The 19,002-nt window shown below is 37.5% G+C and overlaps 1 long non-coding RNA gene across 1 annotated transcript in view; it reads left to right on the forward strand.

The window, feature by feature from the left end:
- Nucleotides 1–19,002, forward strand: part of LOC111523038 — a 43,663-nt gene that overhangs the window by 11,212 nt on the left and 13,449 nt on the right. The window contains exons 2-5 of the long non-coding RNA XR_004228684.1: nt 6,615–6,693; nt 11,688–11,713; nt 12,081–12,268; nt 13,433–13,539. This is a non-coding gene — a long non-coding RNA (uncharacterized LOC111523038). The remainder of the gene's footprint in view (nt 1–6,614; nt 6,694–11,687; nt 11,714–12,080; nt 12,269–13,432; nt 13,540–19,002) is intronic.

Genomic DNA, 19,002 nt, shown 5'->3' on the forward strand with positions numbered 1-19,002 from the left:
TAAAATTGCAGCGTTGTTACAGATAGTAACAATCTTTAGGAGATAAAATTATGCTGAGATAAATTGCAGCACATTTGCCCTTAGGAATCATGCAACAGAGAGAAAGATTAAAGATGCAGGAGAATATCTAAAGAAATATCCTTAAGTAAACAAGTGAGGATAAAAGAGAAGGAATTTGTCTTATGAACAGTGAGGGTTCATTGATGATAGAAAGAAGGAAGAGTTGTATGCGCACAGATACATGTTAGATAGATTTGGTGGGAACTGAGGAAATCTCTGATGCTTTCTGTTTTGTCAATGAAAGTAAAAATGAAAGGGAAGGTGTTGGAAGTTTGAAAGAAGAGAGGGGACACAGCTGTCTGATGTGTTTCTAGGAGAATTAGAGAATGAATGGACCAAGATTGCCAGAAAGCCCTTAAACCAATTTTAGATATAAAAGATAATAGTAAAAGAAAAATTATCTCTGTTCACAGATGATACAATCATGTATGTAGAAAACCATTAAGATTCCACCAAAAACAGTTAGAACTAATGAGTTTAACAAAGTTGTATGACACAAAATCACACAAAAATCAGTTGTGTGTCTGTTCACTAACAATGAACAATTCAAAAAGGTAATTAAAACAATTCCATTTACAAAACATCAAAAATAATAAAATATATGGAGATAAACATAACCAAGGAGGTAAAAGACTTGTGTACAGCAACTACAAAAAAAAAAAAAAAAAAAAAAAATGCTGAAAGAAATTAAAGACAAGAAATAAATGGAAAGGCATCCCACATTTATGGATTGGAAGACTTAATACTGTTAAAATGACAGTACTACCCAAAATGATCTACAGGTTGAATGCAATTCCTATCAAAATCCTAAATTTCATTTAACAGAAATGGGAAAATTTATTCTCACATTCATATGGAATCTCCAAGGACATGAAATAACCAAAACTAATTTTAAAAATAGAGTTGGAGGTCTCACTGCCTGATTTCAAATCCTCCTTCAAAGCCATGGTAATCAAAACATTATGTTGCTAGCATACAGCTAGACATATAGATTCATGAAAATAGACCCAAGGGCCCACAAATAAACCCTTGCATGTATGTTCAAGTGATTTTCACCAAAGGTACCAAGAAGTGCCAAAGATTCTCATTCAGCAAAGAAAGGACTGTCTTCAACAATTGGTATTGGGAAAACTGAATATCCACACCAGAAAAGAACAAAGTTGGAACCTTACCGTACACCATATACAAAAAGTAACTAAAAATTAATTTCTAAATCAAAGACCTAAGCATAAGAGTTAAAAATACAAAACTCTTAGAAGAAAAAGGGCAAAACCTTCAAGACATTGGATTTGGCAGTGATTTCTCAGATATGACACCAAAAGCACAGACAAAACAAGTAGATCAATTGGACTTCATCAAAGTAAAACTTCTGGCCAGGCACTGTGGCTCACACCTGTAATCCCAGCACTTTGGGAGGCCGAGGCATGTGAATCACAGAGTCAGGAGTTCGAGGCCAACACGGTGAAACAACACAAAAATTGGCCAGGTGTAGTGGTGGGCACCTGTAGTCCCAGCTACTCGGGAGGCTGAAGCAGGCGAATCGCTTGACGCTAGGAGGCGGAGGTTGTAGTGAGCCAAGATCACGCCACTGCACTCCAGCCTGGGCAACAGAACAAGACTCCATCTAAAAAAAAAATTTAAACTTCTATGCATCAAAGGACACTATCAATGTGAAAAGTCAGTCCACAGAATCGGAGAAAATATTTGCAAATCATGTATCTAATAAGAGATTAATATCCAGAATGTATAAACTCAATAAAAAGTAAACAACCCAATCAAAAAATGGGCAAAGGACTTAAATAGACATTTCTCCAAAGAAGGTATACAATTAGTCAAGAAACACAAGATGCTCAACATCACTATTCATTAGGGAAATGGAAGTGAAAACCACAATGAGATACCACTTCATTTTCACTAGAATGGCTATTATCAAAAACAAAACCAGAAAATACATGTTGGCAAGGATGGGAGAAGTTGTAAATTGCTGGTGAGAATGTAAGTGTAGCCACTGTAGAACACAGTATGGCAGTTTCTCAAAAATATTAAAAGTAGAATTACTGTATGATCCAGCAATTCCACTTGGGCATATACCCAAAATAATTGAAAGAAGGATTTCAAAGAGATATTTGTACACCATGTTCATGGCAGCATTATTCATAATAGCCCAAGACAGAAACAACCTAAATGCCTATCATCACATGGATGGACAAACAAAATGTATACACACACAATGGAAAACTATTCAACTGTAAAGAGGAAAATTTTGTTGCATGCTACAACCTGGATGAACCTTGAAAAAGTTATGCTAAATGAAGTAAGCCAGACACAAAAAGACAAGTACTGTATGATTCCACTTACATGAGATAACTAGAATAGGCAAATTCATAGAAACAGTAGAATGGTGATTTCCTGAGGCTGAGGGTTAGAGGAGATGGGTGGGCAGTTAGTGTTTAAGCAGTATCACTTGGAGAAGATGAAAAAGTTCTGGAGATGGAGGGTTGCACAACAGGGCAAACATATGTATACCACAGAAGTATACACTTATAACTGGTTAAAATGGTGACTTTTATATATATTGAACCACAATTTTAAAAATACAATTGACCCTTGAACAATGTGAGGATTAGAGGTGCCAACCCCCGTGCAGTTGAAAATCTATGTATAACTTGTGGCTTCCCTGAAACTCAACTACAGATAGCCGACTGTTGACCAGAAGCCTTGCTAATAACAAAGTCAGTAACACATAAGCTATATGTTATGTGTATTATATATATTATTAAAGTAAGCTGGAGAAAATATATTTACTTTTAATTATATGGAAGTGCATCATCATACAGGCCTTCATCTTCACTGTTCACATTGAGCAGGCTGAGGAAGAAAAGGGGTTGGTTTTGCTGTTTCTGGAGTGGAAGAGGTGGAGGAGGTGGGAGAAGAGGCCAGGCACATTTGATATAACTTTATAGAAATACATTGTAATAAGGCCAGGCGCGGTGGCTCAAGCCTGTAATCCCAGCACTTTGGGAGGCCGAGACGGGTGGATCACGAGGTCAGGAGATCGAGACCATCCCGGCTAACACGGTGAAACCCCGTCTCTACTAAAAATACAAAAAAACTAGCCGGGCGAGGTGGCGGGCACCTGTAGTCCCAGCTACTCCGGAGGCTGAGGTGGCAGAATGGCGTAAACCCAGGAGGCGGAGCTTGCAGTGAGCTGAGATCCGGCCACTGCACTCTAGTCCGGGCGACAGAGTGAGACTCCGCCTCAAAAAAAAAAAAAAAGAAAGAAATACATTGTAATTTCTGCCTTTTTTGCTTTTTTTATTTTTCTAAAAAAATGTTTTTATATATTACCAATCCTCTGTCCACCCATTGCTTTAGTTTTAGTGCCCATATTATAGAAGGGTTCATGTCATAAAATAAATCAAAAGTAGTCTTGAATAATTGCAACCCTTCTGCCAGACTCTCTAATGTCAGTGCCAGTAGTTTATGTCTGGCACTGCTTCTATGTTGTCTTCCTCATCATCTGGCACTAGTTCAGAACCAATCATTTCGATCAAGTTGTCTGTTAATTTATCTGGTGTGGTGTCTGTTAGCCATTGAATTTCTCAAAGATGCGTATCTTGAAACCCTTCACCCCCCCGCCCCCCTGCACCATACCTTTTTTTTTTGTCATATCCACAATCTCTTTCATGATTTCCTTGATTGTCTCTGTCACAAATCCTGTGAAGTCATATATATCATCTGGACACAGTTTTCTCCAGGAATGTGTTTAAGACTTGATGGCTTTCACAGCTTTTTCTGTAACAATAGTGGCATAATCAGTGGTATAATTCTTCCAGACTTTCATGTTATTCTGTCAGGGTTCTCTTCCACAGCATTGGTAGACATTTCCACAGAGTGCAATGTATAAATGAGCTGTAAAGGTCCTTATGACCCTAATACAGAGGATGAAATACAGAGACATTGTGGGGGCACGTAGACCACCTCAGTGCTTTTGGTGTTGAACTTGTGGTTCTAGGTGGCCAGGAATATTGTCCAATATCAAAAGAACTTTAAAAGGCAGACCCTTATTGGCAAGGTACTTCCTGACTTTGGGAACAAAGCATTGATGGAAGCATTCCAGAAAAAGCATTCTCGTTGTCCATATCTTCTTGTACAACCAAAAGACTGGCTGCTGGTGTTTTTTCCCTTTGAGGCTCAGGAATTAGCAGCTTTATGGCTAAGGATAGCAAACCGACTTCGTTTGTACAAAACAGTAGAGTTTGCCTATCTCTTCCTGCCTTAAATCCTGGTGCTTGCTTTTCTTCCTTACTAATAAATGTCCTTTGTGGCGTTTCTTCTGGAATAGGGCACATTTATCAGCATTAAAAACCCATCGTGGGCTCGACGCGGTGGCTCACACCTGTAATCCCAGCACTTTGGGAGGCCAAGGTGGGCGGATCATGAGGTCAGGAGATCAAGACCATCCTGGCTAACATGGTGAAACCCTGTCTCTACTAAAAACACAAAAAATTAGCCAGGCATAATGGCAGGTGCCTGTAGTCCCAGCTACTCGGGAGGCTAAGGCAGGAGAATGGTGTGAACTGGGGAGGCGGAGCTTGCAGTGAGCTGAGATGGCATCACTGCACTCCAACCTGGGCAACAGAACAAGACTCCCTCTGAAAAAAAAGAAACAGAAAGACCTATCCTTTCTCCCCAGTGATTTTCTTAGTGGTGTCTGGGAACTCTGCTGCCTCAAAGCTGTTTCTCCTGTTATGTTGACATTTTTAGAATGAAACCTCTTTCTGAAACCAAACCATCCTTTGCTGGCACTAAATTCTTCAGCTTAAGATCCTTCACTTTAAGTTGTCTTATAATGACTACTCTTTCTGAAAAGACACTATCTGGTATACTACCAACTAATGTAATAACTGGGACAGTGCCTTGCACATAGTAGGTATTCAATAAAATATTTGTTAAATAATTTACAGACATCTTTTGTGTTTGAAAAAAATTAAGTTTTTATCTGGAAAATGTACGTGATGAAGGGGACCCTGAAGGACAATTCCTTAATATAATTGATAAATACAAATATATGTTATATATTTCTCAAGTGAATGCAAACGGATTTATCTTTGTTACATGTTAAAACTTGTGCAGGCCAGGACAGGCGCAGTGGCTCACGCCTGTAATCCCAGCACTTTGGGAGGCCAAGGCAGGTGGATCACCTGAGCTCAGGAGTTCAAGACCAGCCTGACAAATGTGGTGAAACCCCGTCCGTCTCAAGAACAAAAAAAAAATGTGCAGGCCAGACATGGTGGCTCTTGCCTGTAATTTTAGGACTTTGGGAGGCCAAGGCAGGAGGATTGCTTAAGGCCAGGAGTTCAAGACCATCCCTGGCAACATAACAAGACCCTGTCTCTACAATAAAATAAAAATGTAAAGAGCTGTGTGTGGTGGTGTGCACTTGCAGTCCCAGCTACTTGAGAGGCTGAGGTGGACAGATCACTTAGGCCCAAGAGGTCAAGGCAGCAGTGAGCTACAATCATGGCACTGCATCCCAACCTGGTCAACAGAGTACTCTGAGATGAGAAATAAAACAAATCCTGTAGCTCTTGATCTTCCTATTCCCTACCTATTTCTGGTCCATTTACCAGGTAAGGAAGTATACTCCTAAAGTTTCCACTTACTCAGATGTAGAAATGAGGTTTGTTTTTTTTTTTCCTCTAAAAGATACAAAAACTACTCTCTTTAAAAAAAAATAATAAATAAAAAACAAAAAAAATGTTGTGCAGAAACTTGAGACAATAAGGAGCAGAGTTATATATGAAATCCAGGTTGCTTAGATAGGAGATTAGCTACATATATTTTTTATTAATGGGAAAAATACTCAGAAAAAATTCATATGGAATGTGACCCTGTGCTTTGTATAAATAATTAGATATTAGAATGGAAGAACAAATTTTAGGGCTTTGGTTGTGTACATTGCCTTACTATTCTGTAACAGATGTATTCTAACTTCAGCATAGTCATTTTAATGATGAGAGCATGGGGCAAAAAAAGATTGTCTAGGCTTGAGTGGTGGCACCACTAGGGTGGTGGCAATTTTCTGATATCTTTTAGATAGAAGGAATTTCATTTCTACATCTGAGTAAGTGGAAACTAATAGTTTCTTCCTTACCTGGTAAATGGGCCAGAAATAGGGAATAGGAAGATACAAGAGCTACAGAATTTAATTCTCATCTCAGGGTACCAAATTAACTCATCATCCCAAGGATTCATATTTTAGAATTACTGTATCAAATGATACCCAACTCTAAGGGAACTTGTAATATGGAGATCAATGTTGAAAGAAAATATTTAGGTTATTAATAACATTATTTAAGGGAGAATTGGTTTGTTTAGAGTTTTTTTTTTTCTTAACTATTTAGAATTAAAATAATTACATGTTTAATAAAATTAACATTTTATTTAGAATTAAAGTATTTTTCTTTAAAAGTATATTTGCATTTTGCTAGCTTAAGTTTATTGAAACTGAGCTCTTGTATGTCATTTCATGTTTTTCCCTTGATATGAAGTCTTACCTATTTGATGAAGATGTCTTTTGAAAGGTGTACTGCAAGGAACAAAATGTTTGTAAATTCTGCTTTTACCAAGGTAAAGATCAAATTTTATAAATTTACTTTTTTGTTTATACAAGGAAAAATAACTTCATATATTGAATATATTCAAAAGTTTAAACATTTAATTGTATTGCCCTGTTAAGCTGGCATGGCAAATAAATGCTTTTCTTTTCCTCATTTTATTCTTTGTGTTTCCTAATCTATAGCACTGTGCTGGGCACAGAATGGACTTCAGTTAAGTTTTTGGTGTAGAAATGTTTTATTTTTCTACTTAAAATCTCCTTTAAAATAATTATGCGTATTACATCAATGTTATAATGTTTAAACATAGATTTTTTTACATGCATTCTTTTTTTTCCTGAAAGAAAATATTTTTTATATTCTTTAGGCATGAATGTGTGTTTAAAAAAAACAAAACCTTGGAGTAAAGTAGCAGCACATAATGGTTTGTGGATTTTGAAAAGGTGCAGGCCATATTGTGCTGCCTCAAAAATACAAGGATCTGATCTTCTGAAGAAAATATGTTTCTTTTTATTCATAGCTCTTATGATAACAATGTCAGCAGTGCCTTAGCAGCACGTAAATATTGGCGTTAAGATTCTAAAATTATCTCCAGTATTAACTGTGCTGCTGAAGTAAGGTTGACCATACTCTACAGTTGCATTTTAATGTATATTAATGTTACTAATGTGTTTTCAGTTTTATTGATAGTGTCTTTTCAGTATTATTGATAATCCTGTTATTTTTAGTATGATTCCGTGAAAATAATACTAATTTTTCAGATGTATTATCTCTTAAAATAGTATAATTGCAGTTTTATAAGTGTATTGAATGCCATCAAGAGTTTTTTAAAAGAGCTTATGCAGCATTAGAGGAATTTTAATGTACATTTATATTCAACATAGACATTAATTCAGATTTTTTACTTGGGATAAAACAAATTCTAGTTTTCCCTTTGTTTTGAAATTACTTTTAAAATATGTCTTTATAGATAAATATAAAATATATTAAGCATTTTGAACAGAGCTTAGAAGACAATATTTAGTACTGTTTCTGAATATTTCTTTATATCTGAAGGGGAAAAGCCGTCAAAATATGTGAATTAAATACCTGAAATTTTGGTTCTCAAAATGCCGCACTTAACCATAACTTTAAAGGTAGGAAAACCTAACAAGTGACCAACCCACTCATTGGATAGCTGAGGAAACACAAAACTCAAATAATTTGCTACACATGGCAGATTCGGGTGTCAGTCCTATGTCTTCTAACTTTATAACAGTATACTGTTTTTTTTCATGTTTTTATTAAAATGTTTTCTTAAGTCCTTAGCCAAAGATTTTTGACAAGTCAAAAATAAGGTCTTGTTTACCTTACTTTTTTATATTGAAGATTTAACTCAGAGTAAGACCAAATTATGATTGTAGTTAATTTTATAGATATAAATATGTAAACAATTTTTTTTAATTTTTTATGTTTTTTAAAATTTCTATTAAAAGTAAAAGTAGATGGCTGGGCGTGGTAGCTCACACCTGTAATCCCAGCACTTTGGGAGGCCGAGGCAGGCGGATCAGGAGGTCAGGAGATCGAGATTATCATGGCTAACACAGTGAAACCCTGTCTCTACTAAAAATAGAAAAAAATTAGCCGGGTGTGGTGGCAGGCGCCTATAGTCCCAGCTACTTGGGAGGCTGAAGCAGGAGAATGGCCTGAACCCGGGAGGCGGAGCTTACAGTGAACCGAGATCACACCACTGCACTCCAGCCTGGGTGAGAGAAGGAGACTCCCTCTCAACAACAACAAAAAAAGAAAAGCAGAGCTGGGCATAGTGACTCATACCTGTAATTCCAGCACTTTGGGAGTCCAAGGTGGGTGGATGATCTGGGGTCAGGAGTTCGAGACCCACCTGACCAACATGGTGAAACCCCGTCTCTACTAAAAATACAAAAAATTAGCCAGGCGTGGTGGCACATGCCTGTAGTCCCAGCTACTCGGGAGACTGAGGCAGGAGAATTGCTTGAACCCAGGAGGCGGAAGTTGCAATGAGCGGAGATCACGCCATTGCAATCCAGCCTGGACAACAAGAGTGAAACTCGGTCTCAAAAATAAATAAATAAATAAAAATTTAAGAATTAAAAATAAATAAATAAAAATAGAGACAGGGTCTCACTATGCTGCCCAGGCTGGTTTCAAACTCCTGGACTCAAGCAATCTTGCTTTAAAGCTGCCCACTGTACTGGGATTACAGGCATGAGCCATCACCCCTGGCCTAATTTAATTAAAATCTGAACAAAAGGCCGGGCATGGTGGCTCATGCCTGTAATCTCAGGCCAAGGCACGTGGATCATGTGAGGTCAGGAGTTCGAGACCAGTCTAGGCAGTGTGGTGAAACTCTGTCTCTACTAAAAGTAAAAAATTAGCCAGGTGTGATGGCGGGCGCCTCTAATCCCAGCTACTTGAGAGGCTGAGGCAGGAGAATCACTTAAACCCAGGAGTCAGAGGTTGCAGTGAGTGGAGATCGTACCACTGCACTCCAGCTTGAGCAACAGAGCGAGACTCCATCTCAACAGCAATAACAACAAAAATCTGAACAAAAATGCTCATTTACGTTCTTTTCCTTATCTGTGGTGTTTTCAAGTCATTAAACTTATGATTAAAAGTCATTAAATGATGTTCAGGAGAAGATGAGTATATTTGTGTAGTGTATCATAACTCTGATGTTATTTTGTACAAGGAGTGTCTTAGAGTTTTCAGTTGTAACCATGCAGAAGATCTACAAAATAAAAGCAGTTGTTAATTAGTCCTTTACAATCAGAATTGTCTATTTTGGAAATGTATGAAGTAATTTAGATTTAATTTAAGAAATTATATTTGAGCCAGGTGCGGTGGCTCACGCCTGTTATCCCAGCATTTTAGGCAGGTGGATCATGAGGTCAAGACTTCAAGACCAGCCTGACCAACATGGCAAAACCCCATCTCAACTAAAAATACAAAAATTAGCTGGGTGTGGTATGGCGTGCGCCTATAATCCCAGCTACTCAGGAGGCTGAGTCAAGAGAATTGCTTAAACCTAGGAGGCGGAGGTTGCAGTGAGCCGAGATCATGCTACTGCACTCCAGCCTGGGTAACAGTAAGGCTCTGTCTCAGAAAAAAAAAAGAAAAGAAAAGAAATAAATTGTATTCGAGGCTGGGCGTGATGGCTCATGCCTGTAATCCCACCACTTTGGGAGGCTGAGGCGGGTGGGCATTCATCTGAGGTCAGGAGTTCAAGACCAGCCTGGCGAACATGGCAAAACCCCGTCAATACTAAAAATGCAAAAATTAGCCAGGCATGGTGGCGGGGGCCTGTAATCCCAGCTACATGGGAGGCTGAGGCAGCAGAATCACCTTAACCCAGAAGGCAGATGTTGTAGTGAGCCGAGATCACACCACTGCACTCACTGCACTCCAGCCTGGGTGACAGAGTGAGACTCTGTCTCAACAACAAAAAAAGAAATTGTATTCGAAAGCTAAAAAACCTTTTTGCTTAAATTCTAATTTGAAGATAAAATATTATATAAAAACTCTGTTTTTATCCAGCAACGTTTTGTTCCCAATATATGATACACAGTGGATAGAACTAAATGCCAGCGTTTACATGGAAACACTATCTTGGTGCTTTTAAAAATCATTTATCAAGCTCTTAACTTATTTTATTTCCTTTCAACCATTGCATGAAAGACTTCACCAAATACATAATTTTTGATTCCACTAAAAATATTCTAGGACCTAACACAAATGCTTAGAATATTTATTGAATGAGACCAGGCGCGGTGGCTCATGCCTGTAATCTCCCAGCGCTCTGGGAGGCCCAGGCGGGCAGATCACGAGGTCAGGAGATCCAGACCATCCTGGCTAACACAGTGAAAACCCTGTCTCTACTAAAAAATACAAAAAATTAGCCAGGCATGGGTGTGGGCGCCTATGTAGTCCCAGCTACTCGGGAGGCGGAGGCAGGAGAATGGTGTGAACCTGGGAGGCGGAGCTTGCAGTGAGCAGAGATCGGGCCACTGCATTCCAGCCTGGGCGATAAAGCAAGACTCCATCTCAAAAAAAAAAAAGAAAGAATATTTATTGAATGAATTACAAAGTTTACCCAATACTGCCTAATATTTTTCAGAACAACTCTGGAGTTAGGTATTGTTTGTTTCTTTTTCTTTGTATTCCTAAATGTATCTGAAGTCAGGTTTTAGAAAATTATATTCAATCTGCCTTCTAAATGACAAGAAAACATTTGCATTTTACATTTTCAGATGACTCTTTACATCTTTAAGTGCTCTTAAGCGTGAAGAAGGATCATTTGGAGCTTTTATAGCTAAATGAAAACTTTTCTTGTTTTTAATCCTGACAGTGGATTTAAGGAAAATTGAAATATTTGAGAAGTAAGAAAATACAGGAAAAATGCTTCATTAAAACTTATTGAAGTAGTATATACATTCCAGTCTCTTTTTTTTTTTTTTGAGACAGGGTCTCACTCTGTCACCCAGGCTGGAGTGCGGTGGTCGGATCTCAGCTCACTGCAAGCTCCGCCTCCCGGGTTCATGCCATTCTCCTGCCTCAGCCTCCCGAGTAGCTGGGACTACAGGCACCCGCCACCTCGCCCGGCTAGTTTTTTGTATTTTTCAGTAGAGACGGGGTTTCACCGTATTAGCCAGGATGGTCCCGATCTCCTGACCTCGTGATCCACCCGTCTCGGCCTCCCAAAGTGCTGGGATTGTCCAGTCTCTTCTTAGAGAAGAAGAGCTGGCCTGTCGATACCGAATGAAAAATAACATTTAGGAAACTCTCAACAGTACTGGATGTTTTATTTGTAGAGTTGTAATTTTGAAACACATAAGGAGCCAGCAGTAAAATGAAAGTTTATACCTTTCAGTGTTAATCTTACTTTGGCTTTTTGTTTTGCAAAACAAACTGCACATAGTTATATGGGGGTATATATTAAGTTTTTCATTTTGTCTTATTTGGAAAAAAATACTAATATTTTTCATTTAGGTTTCTTTTTTAATTGATGCCAAAGAGTTCCAATATTGAACATCTTAAGTCTGTTATTTGGAGTATGGATTGATTTTGGAGCTTACTCAGAGGACTACAGGAGAGTATCCAGGAGGTAGCAAGAAATGTATTTCAGTTATTCTATTTGCATTTTATATTCAAGTACAAATCTCTCAAGATCACACAGATTAATATGTGATAGTAGATTTGAAAACTTAGCCTAGCTGTAGACTAAGTTCCATATTTAATATTAAAGATTTTCTTCAGTTAGTTATGGATCTTTTTGGTAAATGCAGAGTTATAGGTGTTTTTAAGCCACTAAGTGTCATTACTGGTACATGCATCAGTTAGCCCTACTTGGATTAGCAAGATTATACTTTCATAAATTATTCTTTCTCTAAATATATTTATATATTTAGAAGTTGACATTCTAAATCAAATTGTATTTTTTTCCTTTTGCAGGTGGATAATTACTATACCTTCCTCATGGAAAAAGTTTTATTTAAAGTGTTGTTTCTCATTGAATGCTATCAAAAAGGAAAACAAAAATGACCTAAACTTTTGAGATAGATTTGGCTCTAGTAAGTATTCAGATATATCACTTGCATATCTGGGAGAAGAAATAAGAGACTATCATCAATACATTCCCATCTACTAAAAAATTTTATTTTACACATGTCAAGGGATTACTTCCATTTTATTACTAACAGCTTGAACTCTTTTAATGAAGACCTAACTCCTCCACCAGAAATTTAAGTTTATGTTCTTTCTTTGTTTACTTATAAAATACATCTCAGGTATTTTGGATGTCTTTTTTTTTTTAAGCCTATATGCAATGAAAACTATATTGGCAAAATAAATGTTTAAACCTTTTACGTTAAAATTACTGTGAAAGATGACAAGTTAGCTGCTGTTTTTGTCTACATTATACTGAAATTAAATGTTTATAATTTATATTTTGGGTTTATTTATTTATAAATCATGGAATTTATGCAAAAACATGAGTAGTACAGATTCTCCTCCAATTCTGTAGGACTTTGAATAATGTGATACTTTTCTTATAATTGGACCCTTGTGTTTTGAAGAAATGCCAACTGCTTGAAGAATCTCCTTGTTATTTGTATTATTTGCTATAGGGTTAGATGTTGAGAAATTCTGCTGACAAAAAATTTTAAGCCAGTTTTACACTAATATTCCTCGGTCTGATTTTTTATTGGATGTATTCTGTATCTTTTGTAATTTGTAACTTTTATCCACTTAGCACGAATGATTCTATTAAAGAAAATCTTTAGAAAGTGGTAGAAACATCAAATCGCCCCATAGTTTGCCTGTTTCCATATTTTATTATCTTACAATCTTCGGGAGTGCTTACACTTATGGAGCTAACATTTTCAGAATTACAGGTTCTCATAGTACCACTAAAACTTTTTTCCTCTTTGGACTGAATACCTGTGATTATAACTATATGGTAGTTTAAGTTTCCTTGTGATTAGTCAAAAATACCATTTTAGTATGAAGCAATGAAGTCTATTATTTGTTGTCCCATAATTGAGAAAGTTTAAATGTACCTTTTATTAAGAGTTTGTAAATTTTTGCTTAGTCTACACAGATTTTTATGTCAATTTGTTTATATTTTTATTAATGTCATTTCTGGAAGTGTGAAAATGTTAATGTTCGACAAGCAACATTAAAAATAGATTTGAAACATTTATATATAGAGAGGTACACATTTATTTACTGTTTAGGTGCTGAAGATTATCACTGAATAAAAAAGATATATCCCAGCCCCCATGGAGCTTGCTAATCTTGTGGGTAGAGGAGTGAGTTATGGAATGAATGGACAGAAAATCTGGTAGGTACTATATTTGGTATGGCAGAGAGTGACCAAAGTTCTGTGGAGAAAATAAGGCAGGGAAAGTGGGAATGATGTGATAAAAGTGTTTGTAAGGCAGAAGAGAGATATTTTTAAATAGTATGGTCAGGAAATACCCTGCAGAGATGTCATTTGAACAAAGACCTAGAAATAATAAGGGAACAAACCCATGTAGGTACCTGGGAGAAGACCCTTCTGAGCAGAGGAAATAACAAATACAGAGACCCTGAGGCTGAAGTGTTTTTTGTGTGTACATGAAACAGCAAAGAGGCGCATGTGGCTGTGATCAAATGTAAACAGGAAGAATAGTAGCTAATAGGATCAGAGAGTTGATAGGGGCCATATCTTGTAGCTGTTTAAGCTTTTTACTTGAGCTACAGATTCAGTTTTTCATACTTTGTTTGAGTAAGAGTCTCGCTCTGTTGCCCAGGCTAGAGTGCAATGGTGCAATCTCGGCTCACTGCAACCTCCGCCTCCTGGGTCCAAGCAATTCCTGCGTCAGCCTCCTGAGTAGCTGGGATTACAAGCACCCGCCCACCATGCCCGGCTAATTTTTTTGTATTTTTAGTAGAGACGGGATTTCACCATATTGGCCAGGTTGGTCTCTAAAACTCCTGACCTCGTGATTCGCCCACCTTGGCCTCCCAAAGTCCTGGAATTACATGCGTGGGCCACCATGCCCGGCCCAGTTTTTCATACTTCTTTAAGACAATCTTGGCAGGTGTATGTGCCTTAGCCTATTTGACGTCTGCAGATAGGACAGGATATTTTTATGAATCTGATTTGAGACCCCCCCCTGCCTCCATCAGACCACTTAGAATACAAACAGAAGGCCAGGCGCGGTGGCTCAAGCCTGTAATCCCAGCACTTTGGGAGGCCAAGACGGGTGGATCACGAGGTCGGGAGATCAAGACCATCCTGGCTAACACGGTGAAACTCCGTCTCTACTAAAAACAAAAAACAAAAAACTAGCCTGGTGAGGTGGCGGGCGCCTGTAGTCCCAGCTACTTGAGAGGCTGAGGAAGAAGAATGGCGTGAACCCGGGAGGCAGAGCTTGCAGTGAGCCGAGGTCTGGCCACTGCACTCCAGCCTGGGCAACACAGAGAGACTCCGTCACAAAAAAAAAAAAAAAAAATACAGAATGTTTAAATGGGTGGTTAATAGGTATATGTGTGATGATCAGGACTGCAAATTTTGCATTGATGGCTTTGAAATTGTTTTCTGCGTGATCAGTTTAGGTGGATCCAAAACTAATGACCCCAAGAAACACTGAATTTGCTCATGTTTGTCATATACCCAAATGAACCACAGTGTCTTTGATTCCTTCATCCTTGAAATTTCTACTATAATTAAGTACTTCGTTGTTTTTCACTTATTTCTATTTAGCAGCATTTTAACTAGTTCTTTGCCTCCAGCTGTTTTGGTTGTTGTTGTTATTTGTTTTTTGTTTTTGTTTTTTTGAGACGGAGTCTTGCTCGGTTGCTCAAGCTGGAGTGCAGCGGCACTATCTCAGCTCACCGCAACCTCCACTTCCCAGGTTCAAGCAATTCTCCTGCCTCAGCGTCCTGCGTAGCTGGGATTACAGGCATCTGCCACCACGCCCAGCTAATTTTTGTATTTTTAGTAGAGACACGGTTTCACTATGTTAGCCAGGCTGGTCTCAAACTCCTGACCTTGTGATCCACCCACTCGGCCTCCCAAAGTGCTGGGATTACAGGCGTGAGCCACCACGCCTGGTCACCTCTAGCTGTTTTAAACTAACAATTTCATCTTCGCTATAGTATATACTACTATTTTAATCTTCCTAATTTTTTTTCCCTATAGTATAAAATTTAAATTTCTAACTTTGATATGGTCTTGTCCCAACATTTTCTATGTTGTTTAATTTTTCTTCAAATTAACTAGCTCTAATCCATTTTTCTTTCTCTTTGCCTTTATTTATGCCATTTAATTACTCCAGTTCTCCCCCAGCTAATGCCTGTACATTTTTTTTTTTTTTTTTGATAAGGCAGAATTTCTCATGTGCACTGTTTCTTGACCTTAACAGTCTAACATTAACCATCCTTCCCATGGTATGACCTGAGGTATATAACACTTCTATCATTGTTTCTCATTTATTCATGTAGGTTAACCTTTTAAATGTGTTAGCAATATGGAAAAAAAAAAAGTTAAATTTAAGAAACTTCAGAACAGTAGCCTAAACATCACGTCCTGAGGTTCAGATATTAATTTTATACTGACAAGTTATATAGTTGGCTTTTTAAATTCTTCAAATGGTTATGTATGAACCAGTTATAATATATCCTTAAGATTTATGAACATTAAAAGAATAATTATCAGTTTTCCAATACTGTAAAAGCAATTAACAGATTCACTTTTTAAAGAAGTAATCCATATGTTTGTTATAGTATTATTTATAAAGCATTCAGTAATAAAAGGCTGATTAAATAACATGTTCAGTAGGATACTGTGCAGTTATTTAAAATATCAAGTGAATATTTAATGAGCTAAAAAGTTGTTCATTATTGAATAAGTAAAAGATTATCAAATAGTTGAATAGATTCAGCAGAATAATTCATATGCTAAACTGTTTTGCTGGTTTACTCTGGGTGAGAGATAAATCTTATTGGGGTGAGAGGGATCTTCTTGATTATAAATAAGCATGTATGATTTTTGTGATGGGCAAAGTGTTTTTTGAAAAGGAGAGAGAGAAATCCTTGAAAAATAAAAGATTATTTGAAGCAACCTTACCTCCACATAATTATTTACTTTGGAAATCTATAAAAGGGAGTTCTACTGTGTTCAGGAACTTTAGACATGATAATGAATTAACTGTCATAGAAGAAAACTTTCAAAGTCAGATAAGTTTAAAATCAGCTTCAGAGGAACAGCTTGCTCTTAAGTTCTCAAAGCAATATTGAAAAGGAATTCAAGAATTTACTTCTTTAGTTTGTGGTTGAGAGATTTCACTGTCCTTTCCCTGCTCTTCAAGCCCCCCAGACCTCGAGAAAAGGTAAGTGTAAGAAAAGGGATATTTAAATCTCTTAATTTGAAACTGTATTAGTAAACAAACTAGAGAAATACAAATCTGGTTTATTTTATACTGATAAAGATTTGATAATGCAATGAAACTTTTGTATCTAAAAATTAAGCATTTTTCTGTTAAGTTTAATTTTTCTTATAAATTAAAATAAAGTACTATATAGACATAGAAACCTCAGGAAGAGCAAAAAAAAAATTATTTAAAAATCATTTTTATCATCCAAAGTCAGTTGTTATTAGCCTTATATATACCCTTCTAGTTGGATACTTCGATTAGTGAATTTATTTCTTAATCCAATTCATTACTGTGCCAGGGACTAGAAAGATTATATTTACCTCTAGAGAAGAGGTTTAGTGCTATGCCTCTGGCTCAGAAATATTTTCCTTAAATCCGAATTTTATCTAAAAATTACCAACTTTATATCTATTCCATAGTATTGTAATATAAAAATGCCTAAGATTAGAATTTTTCCTCAAGATCGAGGATACAGAAAGATGCATCTTGTTTACTCTGGCTTCCTCCTCTACCATATCCACATGTCATCCCCAAGGATACCTTTTCATAGTGAAAAAAAAAATTTGAGGCAAGGGAGGTCATGAAGTATTCAGAGCAGGAGGGTAAGAAAAATAACTTCTGAAATACGTGTACTGGTCAGAATTTGCTTAAAGAGAGAAATCTGGCCAGGATGGCTCACACCTATAATCCCAGCACTTTAGGAGGCTGAGGCCAACAGATCACCAGAGTTCAAGAGTTCGAGACCAGCCTCGGCAACATGGCAACACCCTATCTCTACTAAAAATACAAAAATTAGCCAAGTGTCGTGGTGCACGCCTGCAGTCCCAGCTACATGGTGGGGGGCTGAGGCAGGAGAATTGCTTGAACCTGGGAGGTGGAGGTTGCAGTGGGCCAAGATGGCACCACTGCACTCCAGCCTGGGTGACAGAGCAAGACCCTGCCTCAAAAAAAAAAAAGACCTGTATATCAAATTATGAGTTTGTTTCTTCTTTTGTACTTCAATAGTTACATTTAGCAAAAAGCTGAGCTGTTATAAAATTGTGGAATTCACATTGGATATTCAAAAAAATTTCTTACTATTAATGACAGCCAATAGTTATGGACATTTCATTTTAAACATATGATTATAAAATGTAAACGACACAAATAATAAATGTTTGGTCTATCTAGTATAATATGTTTTTCTCAGAATGTGACCCATTTATGATGTAAGCGAAAATGATATGTCTTAATCCATTTATCTCACACACTTAATTTTATAATGTAAAAGAGCAATAGTAGTTTCATTCAGAAAGGCCAAGTTTAAGGCCAGGCACAGTGGCTCACACCTGTAGTCCCAGCATTTTGGATCACGAGGTCAGGAGTTCAAGATCAGCCTGGCCAAGATGGCGAAACCCCGACTCTACTAAAAATACAAAAATGTGGCAGGCGCGTGTAATCCTAGCTACTCAAGAGGCTGAGACAGGAGAATCGCTTGAACCCGGGGAGTGGAGGGTGCAGTAAGGCGAGATCCTGCCATTGCATACCAGCCTGGACAACAGAGTGAGATTCCATCCCAAAAAAAATGTTTAGAACCAGAGAAACAGCTGGGCTAACAGAATAAACTACATTATTTTGGAGGTCTAAAAGTCTGGCCATTTTAGAGGAGGGGTGTTTGTTGCCAAAACAGGCCTATGGTTCAGATTTGAAGTCAAACCCTCTGTTACGCCACTTTTGTCAGCATTTTAATGGGTGCTGGGCAAAAGCGAAACTTCGTCTCAAAAAAAGACAAAATTACTCAGTTAAGCTGTTATGCCATTTTTGAATTAATGATTGTTAGATGTATTTAGATACCTCCAAAACCCGAGGAATTTGGAGCTTTTCCTTTTTGTTTGGGTTTTGAGTTTTTCTTTTTCTTTTTCTTTTTTTTTTTTTTTTTTTTTTGCGGCAGGGTCTTTCTGTATTGGCAGTGCAATGGCACGATCATGGCTCACTACAGCCTTGATCTCCCAGGCTGAAGTGATTTTCCCCACCCAGCCTCCTGAGTAGTTGGAACGACAGGCATGCACCACCACACCCGGCTAATTTTTTAAATTTTTTGTTAGTGATGTGGTCTCACTTTGTCGCCCAGGCATGTCTACTTCTGGGTTCAAGCAGTCCTCCCACCTCAACCTCCCAAAGTGCTGATATTATGGCATTTGCCACCATGCCTGGCCTGAATTTGAAGCTTTAAGAATTGATAACTTGTTTTTTCTAGAAAGTTCTACATAGGTATAACCTCGGGAAAAAATTTGTAATGATTTTAAAATACTCCTTATATTCTGTTCATTAAGAAACCAAGTCCCTTTGATGTTTCTTTCTTTTCAATAATGCCAGATGGTTTTGGTTTCTGTATACTCAAGTTG

Source organism: Piliocolobus tephrosceles, chromosome X (assembly GCF_002776525.5).
Source record: "Piliocolobus tephrosceles isolate RC106 chromosome X, ASM277652v3, whole genome shotgun sequence".
Taxonomy (NCBI): Eukaryota; Metazoa; Chordata; class Mammalia; order Primates; family Cercopithecidae; genus Piliocolobus; species Piliocolobus tephrosceles.